Here is a 16,122-nt window from a genome sequence, read left to right as displayed (position 1 = left end):
CAATTGCTGCTGGTCAATGTCTCCGCGGAGGAATTGATTATAATTCATTTTAATGAACATCATCTTCTCCACATTTTCTGGATGTAACCTCGTACGCCGATTGCTGACAAGGTGAGCGGCGGCACTAAACACTCTTTCGGAGTACACACTTGTGGGAGGGCAACTTAGGTAGAATAAAGCCAGTTTGTGCAAGGGCCTCCAAATTGCCTCTTTTTCCTGCCAGTATAAGTACGGACTGTGTGACGTGCCTACTTGGATGCGGTCACTCATATAATCCTCCACCATTCTATCAATGTTGAGAGAATCATATGCAGTGACAGTAGACGACATGTCCGTAATCGTTGTCAGGTCCTTCAGTCCGGACCAGATGTCAGCATCAGCAGTCGCTCCAGACTGCCCTGCATCACCGCCAGCGGGTGGGCTCGGAATTCTGAGCCTTTTCCTCGCACCCCCAGTTGCGGGAGAATGTGAAGGAGGAGATGTTGACAGGTCGCGTTCCGCTTGACTTGACAATTTTGTCACCAGCAGGTCTTTCAACCCCAGCAGACCTGTGTCTGCCGGAAAGAGAGATCCAAGGTAGGCTTTAAATCTAGGATCGAGCACGGTGGCCAAAATGTAGTGCTCTGATTTCAACAGATTGACCACCCGTGAATCCTTGTTAAGCGAATTAAGGGCTGCATCCACAAGTCCCACATGCCTAGCGGAATCGCTCCCTTTTAGCTCCTTCTTCAATGCCTCCAGCTTCTTCTGCAAAAGCCTGATGAGGGGAATGACCTGACTCAGGCTGGCAGTGTCTGAACTGACTTCACGTGTGGCAAGTTCAAAGGGCATCAGAACCTTGCACAACGTTGAAATCATTCTCCACTGCACTTGAGACAGGTGCATTCCACCTACTATATCGTGCTCAATTGTATAGGCTTGAATGGCCTTTTGCTGCTCCTCCAACCTCTGAAGCATATAGAGGGTTGAATTCCACCTCGTTACCACTTCTTGCTTCAGATGATGGCAGGGCAGGTTCAGTAGTTTTTGGTGGTGCTCCAGTCTTCTGTACGTGGTGCCTGTACGCCGAAAGTGTCCCGCAATTTTTCTGGCCACCGACAGCATCTCTTGCACGCCCCTGTCGTTTTTTAAAAAATTCTGCACCACCAAATTCAAGGTATGTGCAAAACATGGGACGTGCTGGAATTTGCCCATATTTAATGCACACACAATATTGCTGGCGTTGTCCGATGCCACAAATCCACAGGAGAGTCCAATTGGGGTAAGCCATTCCGCGATGATCTTCCTCAGTTGCCGTAAGAGGTTTTCAGCTGTGTGCGTATTCTGGAAAGCGGTGATACAAAGCGTAGCCTGCCTAGGAAAGAGTTGGCGTTTGCGAGATGCTGCTACTGGTGTCGCCGCTGCTGTTCTTGCGGTGGGAGTCCATACATCTACCCAGTGGGCTGTCACAGTCATATAGTCCTGACCCTGCCCTGCTCCACTTGTCCACATGTCCGTGGTTAAGTGGACATTGGGTACAACTGCATTTTTTAGGACACTGGTGAGTCTTTTTCTGACGTCCGTGTACATTCTCGGTATCGCCTGCCTAGAGAAGTGGAACCTAGATGGTATTTGGTAACGGGGGCACACTGCCTCAATAAATTGTCTAGTTCCCTGTGAACTAACGGCGGATACCGGACGCACGTCTAACACCAACATAGTTGTCAAGGACTCAGTTATCCGCTTTGCAGTAGGATGACTGCTGTGATATTTCATCTTCCTCGCAAAGGACTGTTGAACAGTCAATTGCTTACTGGAAGTAGTACAAGTGGGCTTACGACTTCCCCTCTGGGATGACCATCGACTCCCAGCGGCAACAACAGCAGCGCCAGCAGCAGTAGGCGTTACACACAAGGATGCATCGGAGGAATCCCAGGCAGGAGAGGACTCGTCAGAATTGCCAGTGACATGGCCTGCAGGACTATTGGCATTCCTGGGGAAGGAGGAAATTGACACTGAGGGAGTTGGTGGGGTGGTTTGCGTGAGCTTGGTTACAAGAGGAAGGGATTTACTGGTCAGTGGACTGCTTCCGCTGTCACCCAAAGTTTTTTAACTTGTCACTGACTTATTATGAATGCGCTGCAGGTGACGTATAAGGGAGGATGTTCCGAGGTGGTTAACGTCCTTACCCCTACTTATTACAGCTTGACAAAGGGAACACACGGCTTGACACCTGTTGTCCGCATTTCTGGTGAAATACCTCCACACCGAAGAGCTGATTTTTTTGGTATTTTCACCTGGCATGTCAACGGCCATATTCCTCCCACGGACAACAGGTGTCTCCCCGGGTGCCTGACTTAAACAAACCACCTCACCATCAGAATCCTCCTGGTCAATTTCCTCCCCAGCGCCAGCAACACCCATATCCTCCTCATCCTGGTGTACTTCAACACTGACATCTTCAATCTGACTATCAGGAACTGGACTGCGGGTGCTCCTTCCAGCACTTGCAGGGGGCGTGCAAATGGTGGAAGGCGCATGCTCTTCACGTCCAGTGTTGGGAAGGTCAGGCATCGCAACCGACACAATTGGACTCTCCTTGTGGATTTGGGATTTCAAAGAACGCACAGTTCTTTGCGGTGCTTTTGCCAGCTTGAGTCTTTTCAGTTTTCTAGTGAGAGGCTGAGTGCTTCCATCCTCATGTGAAGCTGAACCACTAGCCATGAACATAGGCCAGGGCCTCAGCCGTTCCTTGCCACTCCGTGTGGTAAATGGCATATTGGCAAGTTTACGCTTCTCCTCCGACAATTTTATTTTAGGTTTTGGAGTCCTTTTTTTACTGATATTTGGTGTTTTGGTTTTGACATGCTCTGTACTATGCCATTGGGCATCGGCCTTGGCAGACGACGTTGCTGGCATTTCATCGTCTCGGCCATGACTAGTGGCAGCAGCTTCAGCACGAGGTGGAAGTGGATCTTGATCTTTCCCTAATTTTGGAACCTCAACATTTTTGTTCTCCATATTTTAATAGGCACAACTAAAAGGCACCTCAGGTAAACAATGGAGATGGATGGATTGGATACTAGTATACAATTATGGACGGGCTGCCGAGTGCCGACACAGAGGTAGCCACAGCCGTGAACTACCGCACTGTACTGTGTCTGCTGCTAATATATAGACTGGTTGATAAAGAGATAGTATACTCGTAACTAGTATGTATGTATAAAGAAAGAAAAAAAAACCACGGTTAGGTGGTATATACAATTATGGACGGGCTGCCGAGTGCCGACACAGAGGTAGCCACAGCCGTGAACTACCGCACTGTACTGTGTCTGCTGCTAATATATAGACTGGTTGATAAAGAGATAGTATACTCGTAACTAGTATGTATGTATAAAGAAAGAAAAAAAAACCACGGTTAGGTGGTATATACAATTATGGACGGGCTGCCGAGTGCCGACACAGAGGTAGCCACAGCCGTGAACTACCGCACTGTACTGTGTCTGCTGCTAATATATAGACTGGTTGATAAAGAGATAGTATACTCGTAACTAGTATGTATGTATAAAGAAAGAAAAAAAAACCACGGTTAGGTGGTATATACAATTATGGACGGGCTGCCGAGTGCCGACACAGAGGTAGCCACAGCCGTGAACTACCGCACTGTACTGTGTCTGCTGCTAATATATAGACTGGTTGATAAAGAGATAGTATACTCGTAACTAGTATGTATGTATTAAGAAAGAAAAAAAAACCACGGTTAGGTGGTATATACAATTATGGACGGGCTGCCGAGTGCCGACACAGAGGTAGCCACAGCCGTGAACTACCGCACTGTACTGTGTCTGCTGCTAATATATAGACTGGTTGATAAAGAGATAGTATACTCGTAACTAGTATGTATGTATAAAGAAAGAAAAAAAAAACACGGTTAGGTGGTATATACAATTATGGACGGGCTGCCGAGTGCCGACACAGAGGTAGCCACAGCCGTGAACTACCGCACTGTACTGTGTCTGCTGCTAATATATAGACTGGTTGATAAAGAGATAGTATACTCGTAACTAGTATGTATGTATAAAGAAAGAAAAAAAAACCACGGTTAGGTGGTATATACAATTATGGACGGGCTGCCGAGTGCCGACACAGAGGTAGCCACAGCCGTGAACTACCGCACTGTACTGTGTCTGCTGCTAATATATAGACTGGTTGATAAAGAGATAGTATACTCGTAACTAGTATGTATGTATAAAGAAAGAAAAAAAAACCACGGTTAGGTGGTATATACAATTATGGACGGGCTGCCGAGTGCCGACACAGAGGTAGCCACAGCCGTGAACTACCGCACTGTACTGTGTCTGCTGCTAATATAGACTGGTTGATAAAGAGATAGTATACTACTAATATTATATATACTGGTGGTCAGGTCACTGGTCACTAGTCACACTGGCAGTGGCACTCCTGCAGCAAAAGTGTGCACTGTTTTAATATAATATTATGTACTCCTGGCTCCTGCTATAACCTATAACTGGCACTGCAGTAGTGCTCCCCAGTCTCCCCCACAATTATAAGCTGTGTGAGCTGAGCAGTCAGACAGATATATAATATATATAGATGATGCAGCACACTGGCCTGAGCCTGAGCAGTGCACACAGATATGGTATGTGACTGACTGAGTCACTGTGTGTATCGCTTTTTTCAGGCAGAGAACGGATATATTAAATAAACTGCACTGTGTGTCTGGTGGTCACTCACTATATAATATATTATGTACTCCTGGCTCCTGCTATAACCTATAACTGGCACTGCAGTAGTGCTCCCCAGTCTCCCCCACAATTATAAGCTGTGTGAGCTGAGCAGTCAGACAGATATATATAATATTATATATAGATAATAGATGATGCAGCACACTGGCCTGAGCCTGAGCAGTGCACACAGATATGGTATGTGACTGAGTCACTGTGTGCTGTGTATCGCTTTTTTCAGGCAGAGAACGGATTATAAATAAAACTGGTGGTCACTATCAGCAAAACTCTGCACTGTACTGAGTACTCCTAATGCTCCCCAAAATTAGTAAATCAAGTGTCTCTCTAATCTATTCTAAACGGAGAGGACGCCAGCCACGTCCTCTCCCTATCAATCTCAATGCACGTGTGAAAATGGCGGCGACGCGCGGCTCCTTATATAGAATCCGAGTCTCGCGATAGAATCCGAGCCTCGCGAGAATCCGACAGCGTCATGATGACGTTCGGGCGCGCTCGGGTTAACCGAGCAAGGCGGGAAGATCCGAGTCGCTCGGACCCGTGAAAAAAAACATGAAGTTCTGGCGGGTTCGGATTCAGAGAAACCGAACCCGCTCATCTCTAGTTATAACCCACCCAAATCTAACTCTCTCTGCACGTTATATCTGCCACACCTGCAGTGCACATGGGCCCTCATTCCGAGTTGTTCGCTCGGTATTTTTCATCGCATCGCAATGAAAATCCGCTTAGTACGCATGCGCAATGTTCGCACTGCGACTGCGCCAAGTAACTTTGCTTTGTAGAAAGTAATTTTACTCACGGCTTTTTCATCGCTCCGGCGATCGTAATGTGATTGACAGGAAATGGGTGTTACTGGGCGGAAACACGGCGTTTCAGGGGCGTGTGGCTGAAAACGCTACCGTTTCCGGAAAAAACGCAGGAGTGGCCGGAGAAACGGTGGGAGTGCCTGGGCGAACGCTGGGTGTGTTTGTGACGTCAACCAGGAACGACAAGCACTGAACTGATCGCACAGGCAGAGTAAGTCTGAAGCTACTCTGAAACTGCTAAGTAGTTAGTAATCGCAATATTGCGAATACATCGGTCGCAATTTTAAGAAGCTAAGATTCACTCCCAGTAGGCGGCGGCTTAGCGTGTGTAACTCTGCTAAATTCGCCTTGCGACCGATCAACTCGGAATGAGGGCCATGGTTTTGCCCACTTGCTAACAAAAATCCTGCTGCGATCAACTTGGAATTACCCCCCATGGTTTTGCCCAATTGCTAACAAACTTGCTGCTGCGATCAACTAAGAATTACCCCCAACATCACACTTGTATTATTAACACGGATGCAAGGCACCTGTAACACAGTACCACTGCCTGGTCCTGAAAACACACAAGTTTTTTTTTTTTATATTTATTTTTTTACACACTGTTGCAACTCACTGAGCTTATAGTAATGGTAGTACAGTCGCACCTTTGCAAATTAGTACACACACCAAAAACTTTTGCAGTCAGTTATTACCACCACTGTGCACAAACAAAGGAAAATACTGCCCTGTATTACTATTAGGAGCTCTGGGATGCACTGTGGACAGTTACTTACAACACCAGTTTGCGCCAAGTATTAATGCTGCCCCTGTATTAGGAGCTCTGGGCTGCAGTGCGGGCAGATACAGCACCAGTGTGACTGTGCAGTGCATCAATAAAGGGTAAATGGCTAATGAAATCTGCCCTGTATTAATTAGATGGAACTCTGGACTGTGTGCACCAGTAAAGGATAAAGTGACAATTCCACCATGACTCCATCTGATACTCATAGAATGGTGGAGGATTATTTTAATGACAGTGTACAAATAGGCATGTCAGACAGTCCTTTTGACTACTGGGAGCTTTACATAAGTTGCCCACCCTCTAATCAGCATACAAGGTTACTGCCTTAAAAATGTGTAAAAGATGATGGTCATCAAAATTAACTGCAAATTCCACGAAGAAGACCTCTACCAGTAATTACGTCAAAGTACAGAGACTTCTGTAATGGCGGATTCCAGCTGGGATGTGTAACCCCGGGGTTGGTGGGTTATGTCTGTGTGGTTGAGAGAGGTATCACATGTGTTGGGTGGCTATGTGATGGACCTTTTCCCTGAAATTTTCCTCCCCGTACCTTGTCTGGCAGTACCGTGTTCAGAGAGGTAGGATAGATTGATACGAGACAGGAGTGAGTCAGCAATTCCAACAGGATGTCTTTTATTGTGCTGCAATTAACTCTGCTCAGCCAGTCCTTAATGGCTCCTTTCAGTCCCAAGATGGCTTTGGCATCTGAGCCTCTCCCCAGGCCTGACGGTGTCGGGTCTCCAGCTATGGCGTCTCAACACCCGCTCATCCGGCACTTGTTTCTCCAGCATCACCCCACTGCTCACATTCTGCAGCGCTGCCCTCACCATCCAGAATCCCATGGCTGTCATTTAGCGCTCACTCAGCTCCGTGTGCGTCCAGCATTCCCACACCACCTCTCGTTCTGCACTGCTCCACCCTCTTCTTCCCAAAAGACTCTCTTCTTCCAGGCTGCCCCTGTCCAGTCAGCAGTCTGCATCAGTGGCGGAACTAGCGAGCGGTGGGCCCAGGTGCGACAAAATGCTTTGGGCCCCCCCATCCCATCCAAGTCCACCCCCTCACCCCTGGAGAGGATCTGGTGAGGGGGACCTGCTCAGGGCCAGAGAAATGGATACCTAGCAACAGTGCCGTAACTAGACATTTTAGCACTGTGTGCAAGAAACGGCATCGGAGCCCCACCCCTGCATGCAAAAGAGGGGCAGTGCGCGCCGTAGGCGCATGCAAAAATACATAGTGGCGTGGCTTCGTGGGGAAGGGGCGTGGCCACAAAATAATAGCAATTCATAAAACGGTGCACAGTAGTCTCCATTATTCAAATTACGCCGCACAGTAGCACCACTACACCAGGTAGAGACCCTTTTACACCTTACGGCAGACAGATTCCTCTTTTTACACATTACAGCAGACAGCGTCCCCTTTTTACACATTATGGCAGACAGCATCCCCCTTTTTACACATAACGGCAGACAGCATGCCCTTTTTACACATAGCGGCAGACAGCGTGCACTTTTTACACATAACGGCAGACAGCATCCCCTTTTTACACATAACGGCAGACAGCGTGCCCTTGTTACACATAGTGGCAGACAGCATACACTTTTTACACATAATGGCAGACAGCGTGCCCTTGTTAAACATAGCGGCAGACAGCGTGCCCTTTTTACACATAACGGCAGACAGCATGCCCTTGTTACACATTACGGTAGACAGCGTGCCCTTGTTACACATTACGGCAGACAGCATCCCCCTTTTTACACATTGCGGCAGGCAGATTCCCCCTTTTTACACATTGCGGCAAGCAGATTCCCCCTTTTTACACATTGCGGCAAGCAGATTCCCCCTTTTTACACATTGGGCAGGCAGATTCCCCCTTTTTACACATTATGTCAGGCAGATTCCCCCTTTTTACACATTGCGTCAGGCAGATTTCCCCTTTTTACACATTGCGTCAGGCAGATTCCCCCTTTTTACACATTGCGGCAAGCAGATTCCCCCTTTTTACACATTGTGGCAAGCAGATTCCCCCTTTTTACACATTGCGTCAGGCAGATTCCCCCTTTTTACACATTGCGGCAGGCAGATTCCCCCTTTTTACACATTGCGGCAGGCAGATTCCCCCTTTTTACACATTGCGGCAGGCAGATTCCCCCTTTTTACACATTGCGGCAAGCAGATTCCCCCTTTTTACACATTGCGGCAAGCAGATTCCCCCTTTTTACACATTGCGTCAGGCAGATTCCCCCTTTTTACACATTGCGGCAGGCAGATTCCCCTTTTTACACATTGCGGCAGGCAGATTCCCCCTTTTTACACATTACGGCAGGCAGATTCCCCCTTTTTACACATTGCGGCAAACAGATTACCCTTTTTTACACATTGCGGCAGGCAGATTACCCCTTTTTGAAGAAAGAAAGAAAGAAAGAAAGAAAGAAAGAAAGAAAGAAAGAAAAAAAGAAAGAAAGAAAGAAAGAAAGAATTATACTTACCCTCTCCGCTGGCTCAGGCTCCTCGGTGCAGCTTCTGGTCACGATTCCTGGGCAGGAGAGAAGGAGGGAGCCGCAGCAGCGCTGTGTTCTTGGTGGAGGCGCTGCTGCTGCTGCCCCTCTGCTTCACTATAGGCTGTTCTCGGAAGACAGCCTATAGTGAAGCAGAGGGTCAGCAGCAGCAGCGCTTCAACCAGTAGTAAAGCGCTGCTGCGGCTCCCTCCTCCATCTCCCTCCTCCTCCTTCTCCCCCGTACCGCTGCGCTCCTCTCTGTCTGGGCGGCTGTGTGCTGCGGGCAGCGGTTGCCCGCAGCACACAGCGGCATGGTATGAGTCAGTTTGACTCATTACATGCTTTGGGCCCCTGGACAGTGGCGGGCCCCAGTTCAACGCCCTGGTTGCACTGGCGGTAGTTCCGCCTCTGGTCTGCATCTCGACTATGTGATCGGACCAGGGTCTCGGCTTTAACTCCTGCTGTGCCCTGTGCTGCTGCAGACCTGTGAGCCAGGTCTTAAAAAGGGGCCTGCACACCACCTGTTGGGGTACCACAGAATAATTAATATTGTGTGAAGATGATGTGAACACTGATGAGGTTCAGGATGATAATGACATCTTGTCACTGTAGAGATCCCGTACAGCACTGTAAGCTTATATGCCTTAAGCCCATTAATAGCTTGTTTGTTTGGGGCCCAAACAAAGCAAGCACTTCAACCACAAAAGTAGCAGTCCCTGATGCTGAAGTGCTTGGTTTGTTAAACTGTGCATGTCATTTTTAATATCCAACATACTGTATGGGTGGGTGGGAGAGTAGGTGGGATGGCGCAAGGACAATTCCATCCTGCAACACTTTTCTTTTCTGCCATTGCTGTGTGGCAATGCCACTGCTGTGTGGTAATGTTTCATAGCTGTGCTATAAACTGCCATGTGTTTGTGCCGCTGCTCTGTCGCTTCGTAACTAACCGCCTCACTGCAGCTTTTGGCCAATATTGGTGAAAACAATATTGTGAGCTGTGAGGTGGACAAAATTGAGAGGAAAAGACTGGAAATTAATGTTGTTGAGGTTAATAATACTGTATGAAAAAAACAGGCTCATATTACTGTACATCATTTTAGCTTTTTTTTTAAAAAAAATACAGATTAAAAAAAAAATGACACATGAGGATGGTTTTGCAAAGCCAGAATCAAAACCGGCGGTCTGTGCACATTCCTAGTAAAAACTACCCAACTAGTATTTTCCTTTCAATTTAAACAAGTGAGAGACTGAAAGATTTCACTTGACAGATTTTGGTTTTTGCTGGTTTGTGAAAGATCATTCAGTTCAGGGTAAACCATGGCACTCTAGCAGTCTGTGTATGGAGCTTCAGGCAAAACACTGTATTGCTATTTAAGACAACACTGAATAATGGTTTTTGCTGATGTCCTATCGACATTCCGTCCTTTTGAAGTGCATTGTTGTTTGAAGAAAATATGTGAGATGATTTATCAGTCAGCATATAAAGAACACATATTTGTAGAGGTCACTTACAAACATGAAGATACTCTGGGACACGGGCCAAAGTGTGCCTCATATTGCTTTGTCACGAGTGCAGCAATATAGGTAACTAGGCCATTTGCTGGATCACTAGGTGGTATTGCTGGGTTCTTCATCATTCCTCCCTCAGACCAGCTTTCCCTCACTCTCCCATTTCACCTCCGCTCTCCCTAGCTAGGAACTTGTCCCATCCATTCATGGTTATTATAGTGATTTTAGGTCTATATGAGAGATGTGTCCCTACATACAGGGGCGGATCCAGAAGAAAATGAAAGGGGGGGCACCATGATAGGGGAACGGTAATAGTTATATTTACATGCACCCCAGATAAGGCGTGTGGTATCACAGGGGGCGTGGCCTCACAGAATACGCCATCAGGTAATGATTGGCTGTAGGAGCGCATCCCCGCTGGTTTATTGACAATATTTCACCCTGATGAAAAGGCTGATTGGGCCTTCAAATGTTTGTCACCTGTTCCATTAGGTATGGGAGCCTGTAAGGCACCCCAGCACAATATAATTATTATAGTGTTTAGTTGGCGGTGGCAGGTGCAGCATACCTTGTTTTGAGCACTGCAGTGAGACTCAGACTGCAGGACACGAGCTGCCCATCTTTGATTGGCAGAAGCAGCCAGCTGGATCTCCAACAAGCAGCATAAGACATCTGTAGGACAGCCCTGTCACAATCACACAGGCCGCCTTCTCAAAGCTGAGGCTGAGTTTGACTGCACCTAGCATGGTGGTAAAGGAAGGAGGAAGCGCTGGGAAACTGCGTGGTGCAGTGAGGGTTAATGAAGCCTTCTGCGCCGTCATAAGTAACAGTCTTACTCGATGCTGGCATTTGTACCCCGCGCCTGGGCTGGACTCTGGCCGGCTGGCAGTGGGGGAGGTAGGTTGCGGTGTGAGCAGGGGGCCTCCCCATTGGTTACCACACGGACTTGCTGTTAGAGCCGCGGCGGGTCCTAGTGCCTGCCGGCTCTTTTATCAAATCTGACTGACGGAAATAGCAGTAGTGCTGCTGCTGTTCTCCTTTTGAAACAAAAAAGAAGTCAGAAATGACAAGGGGGGGAGCACGGGCCCGAGTAAACCCATGTGCACCGCACACCTTGCACCTAGTATAGATATGCCAGTGCTTGGTGGCTTTTTAAAGTTCCTGCACATGGACTAGGACTTCAAAGAAGACAGCAGGAGTACTGGAGAAGCTGCTGTAAATAGAATATAGAATAAGGTTGGCAAGTAAATAGTGGAAGCCGGCTAAATCCGGCAGGGCTTGATGTGGGGTAAGGTCTGGGAATGGCAGAGCACTTGATTAGAGGGAATTAGAGGCTTGAAGTGAAAAGCATCTGTGGTTCTAGAACCTCAGCTATAGTCTTCGGTGCTGGATAAAAAACTAAAGCTGGCATTTAGAGAGTCCGGCGTGCAGAACGTCACCGTGGATCTGGAACCAGAGGTACTAGAGGCAGGATTAGCGAGAAAAGCACTGGAAAAGGATAAGGAATTAGTGGCAGAAAATCTAGACTCTGGACCGGAGCCAGTGATCCTTGAGCTGATCTCTAGACTGGAGAAGCTGAACACTGGTCTGGGACCAGTGGAGCTCGAAATGGATGCTGGACTGGGTTCGGTGGGTCTGTACACTGGACTGGGACCAGTTGTGTTAGAGGCTGGGCTGGAACCAGTTCTGCTTGAGAACAGGTTGAATTCGGTAGTGCTTGAGACCAGGCTGGAACCGGTATTGCCTGAGACCAGACTAAAACAGGTAATGCATGGGACCTGGTTGGAACCAGCAATGCTTGACACTGACCAGGACGCAGTGAAACTAGATACAGACAGGAGCTTGTGTTCTCAATAGGAGCCTCAGATGGGGAATGCTGAGGAGCACAGACGATTTGCTCACAAGGTAGACTGTGAGAGACATTGCACTGGCAAACAGCCATCCCTACAGGAAGTCTTCCTGTAGGGGCTGCTGGTTGTGGATTGGTTGCAGACGTCAGGGGATGTGGAGCTGGGTCTGCATTGGTGGTGCAGTGATCAACTGATCTGAATGAACATGTCGGCGCATTGTGGTAGAAGCTGGCGGGAACCATATACTGTAGAACACCAGTACAGCACTGATTGCTGCATCAGAGGACTGCAGGCATCAAATCATTGGGGATCTCTGCCACTGGAGAGACCACATCATCTGAGAAGGTAAGATCAGGATTTAATGCCTTCTGTGTAGACAGAAATCTAGCAGGACAATAAAAACTGCATTTATTAAGATGAGAGGATTCAGTCAAATCCATAGTGCCCTATAGTGGACAATGGGGGTCATTCTGAGTTGATCGCTCGCTGTAGTTTTTCGCAGCGCAGCAATCAGGTAACTACTGCGCATGCGTATGCACCGCAATGTGCAGACGTGTCGTACGGGTACAAAGCGGATCGTTGCTGAGCGATGGATTTAACGAAGAATCCATACGCACAGCCGATCGCAAGGAGATTGACAGGAAGAAGGCGTTTGTGGGTGGTAACTGACCGTTTTCTGGGAGTGTTTGGAAAAACGTAGGCGTGTCCAGGCGTTTGCAGGGCGGGTGTCTGACGTCAGTTCCGGGACCAAAAAGACTGAAGTGATCGCAAGGGCTGAGTAAGTCCAGAGCTACTCAGAAACTGCACAAAATGTTTTTGCTGAGCTCGGCTGCAAAGGCGTTCGCACACTTACAAAGCGAAAATACACTCCCCTGTGGGCGGCGACTATGCATTTGCACGGCTGCTAAAAGTAGCTAGCGAACGATCAACTCGGAATGAGGGCCATTGTACTATGAATTTGATGGGAAATGCATTTGATTTTTCCAAGAAAGCTAGTTTGAACAATGAATCCATAAGACGTGTTTGTACTATTGTTTAATTCATAACAACTAAAAGAGGGGGATTTACCGGTAGGTATTAAAATCCCATTATTTGTTGTAACCCCCTTTTATCAATTATATGTTGGCGGGTCGGATCCCAACTTCTTAAATACAATTGGCATCTCGTCTCTTTCCCTGCTAAGGTTATAGGTGTATTTACGCCACACGTGAAGCTGCATTGTGCTCTCATCGTGTCGGTGTGTGTGTATGCACTGCGTGTACTTTGTACGTCCGTCGCGGCGTGTGTACGCAAAGTACGTACACGGTACGGGGCTTTGTATGCTAATTGAGGAAAAAGTACGTAGGTTAAGGATTGAATACAGCAGCCACAGCGGCTAGGTTTTAAAGTGTATTGAATGTATTAAGGTATTGCTTTTAGTCCTGTAAGTAAATCAGCATTTACAATTAGGGGCTCGATCCGGTTTTTCACACGCTCATAGGCTAGCAGATCAGAGCAGACTTTAATCTATCAGCAAAGGGTGGAATACATCTTTAAGTTAAACCTTTTCCTGGTTGCTTGGATGTTTTAAAACTCTATTTCTCTGGCTGGGTCCACAGGATAAGATAGGGATATGCTGGAGTGACAGCGGAATTGGCACCAATCGGTCACAAGCTTTCTGGACTCACAGGATGCATCGGGGCTTCTCCATATTATCACGTCTAGCAGAGTTTGAGGATCCGGCAGCTGAGATTTGCCCGAGGAGGTAGCAGGCTGTGAATGAACCAGATAAAGGGGGCTGGATATAGTTCCTTTGCATGGGACACGGAGCAATGAAGAATGTAGGCGGGGTTTGAGAGTCAATGGAAAGTATTTATTATGTACAGGGCTGAGGTAGAGAATAGAGGCTGGAGCACGATGGTTAAGACGTGGCTGGAGGCAAAGAACTGTGGACTGTGATTTGAAAGTTGAGACTGTAGTTGATGAACTGTGGAACTGTGGCTGATGGTTGAAGACGTGGCTGGAGACGAGGACTGTGGACTGTGGTTTGGAAAACGAGGCTGAAGATAATAATATGCAGGCGGTGGTCGGTGGTACAAAGGCGTGGCTGGTGAAGGAGATCTGTGGAGTGTGGCTTGAAAGACGAGGCAGAAGACCCGGGGCCGACTGTGCCTAAAGAGTCTTACTGGACCGGGTTTTCCAGGAGCGCTTCCACAGGCAGTAGCAGGGTAGGAACGGCAGGGCTGCAGCAGCAACAGAGAACCGACCAAGCAAGATCAGGAGGAACCAGAACACAGCAGGAATCCTGGGAGCACAGGCTAAAGCACCTACAACAGGGTTGTAACTTGAAGCACTGGCATCCCTGTCCTAAACCAGCCCCCTTTTATAGGGAGAGCTTCCCCTGGATTGGCTGAAAGAGAAAGGAAACAGGAACTATGCTCAAAACTTGGTCTCCAACATGGCGGCGCCCAGTAATGCAGACCTTTTTGCAAAGCCACATTGCTCAGTGCCCCTGGTCTCCTAGCAATGGTCCAGCTAGAGCGACCCACTGTAGCGACGTCCCGCCGCCACGAGCGGACCCCCTCACCACCGCTACTGCTGCCTACGGCTCTGGCGCAGCAGCCCACCTCTGCCGCTGCCCGCACATCGCCAAGGAAGCCAGCCCAGCAGCGCCAGCGTACCAGTAAGACTCTGTACGCTGACAGTACCCCCTCCTTTTGCGGGTGGACTCCGGACACCTATGTGGTTTAGTTGGAAACTTAGCATGAAATGTCCGAAGAAGTCTTGGCATCCTCTGCATCTACCCAAGATCTCTCCTCTGGCCCATACCCCTTCCAATCAACAAGGTACTGGATGCGACCATAACGTCTGCGAGAATCAAGGATCTTGTGAATCTCAAATTCGTCTCCATGTGCTGATTGGATTTTGGGTGATTTAGGCAGAGCAGCTCTGAACCGATTAAGTACCAATGGTTTTAAGAGAGAAATATGAAATGAGTAGATAAAGACAACCTTTCTGTCAAACTGACAGGTGGCACACCCCCTTGCTCCTAGGCTCCACCCCCTTTAATATTAAATGATAGTGTTTGATATCGCTTTAATATAAAATGTAATATAAAATCTTATATTAAATTTATAGTGTTCGATATTAAACCGTATTAAAAATTGTCACGTAACACCAGTCGCAGAGTGTCACGCAACACCAGTCGCAGAATGTCACGCAACGCAGCGCGTCAAATCAAGCGGATGAAAGATGCATATTACACAGTGTTAAAACCAGGTAGTTTTAGCGGCATTGATAAATATTATGGGTCGGTTAAAAATAAATTTAAAAGATCCGATGTAAGAAAGTGGTTACAAGAACAAGACGCCTAAATGCTGCACAAGCCAGCAAGAAAAAACTATAAAAGGAACATGATTTGTGTATCGGGTATAAACCAACAGTGGCATTGCGATTTGGTCTCGCTGATAGATTTGTCAAAATACAATGATGGCGTTAAATACATATTAACAATCATCGATATATTCAGTAAGAGGGTGTGGGGTGAAAGTCTGACCGCTAAGAACGCAACAGAAAGGGTAGTGGACAAGTGGAATAGCCTCCCATCAGAGGTGGTAGAGGCTAAGACAGTAGAGCAATTTAAACATGCATGGGATAGACATAAGGATATCCTTACAAAGAAATAAGGATCAAATAAGATAAGTGATAAAAAAATAAAAAAAAATAAGGGGCAGACTAGATGGGCCAAGTGGTTCTTATCTGCCGACAAATTCTATGTTTCTATGTTTCTATGTAACTATTTTACAGACTGTCATAACCAGTAACTACTGTAGGTTTACCATACTATCCCTTTAATCCAGGACACTCATGAATTACACAAGTTCTGTGGCTGCATTTCACCTGTGCGTGTACATGTGTTTAGCAGAGACGTGAGGTGAGTCAGAGCCTTTCCTGTCA

The sequence above is a fragment of the Pseudophryne corroboree genome, chromosome 3, assembly GCF_028390025.1.
Source record: "Pseudophryne corroboree isolate aPseCor3 chromosome 3, aPseCor3.hap2, whole genome shotgun sequence".
Lineage (NCBI taxonomy): Eukaryota > Metazoa > Chordata > Amphibia > Anura > Myobatrachidae > Pseudophryne > Pseudophryne corroboree.
Note: the sequence above shows the minus strand (reverse complement) of the source record.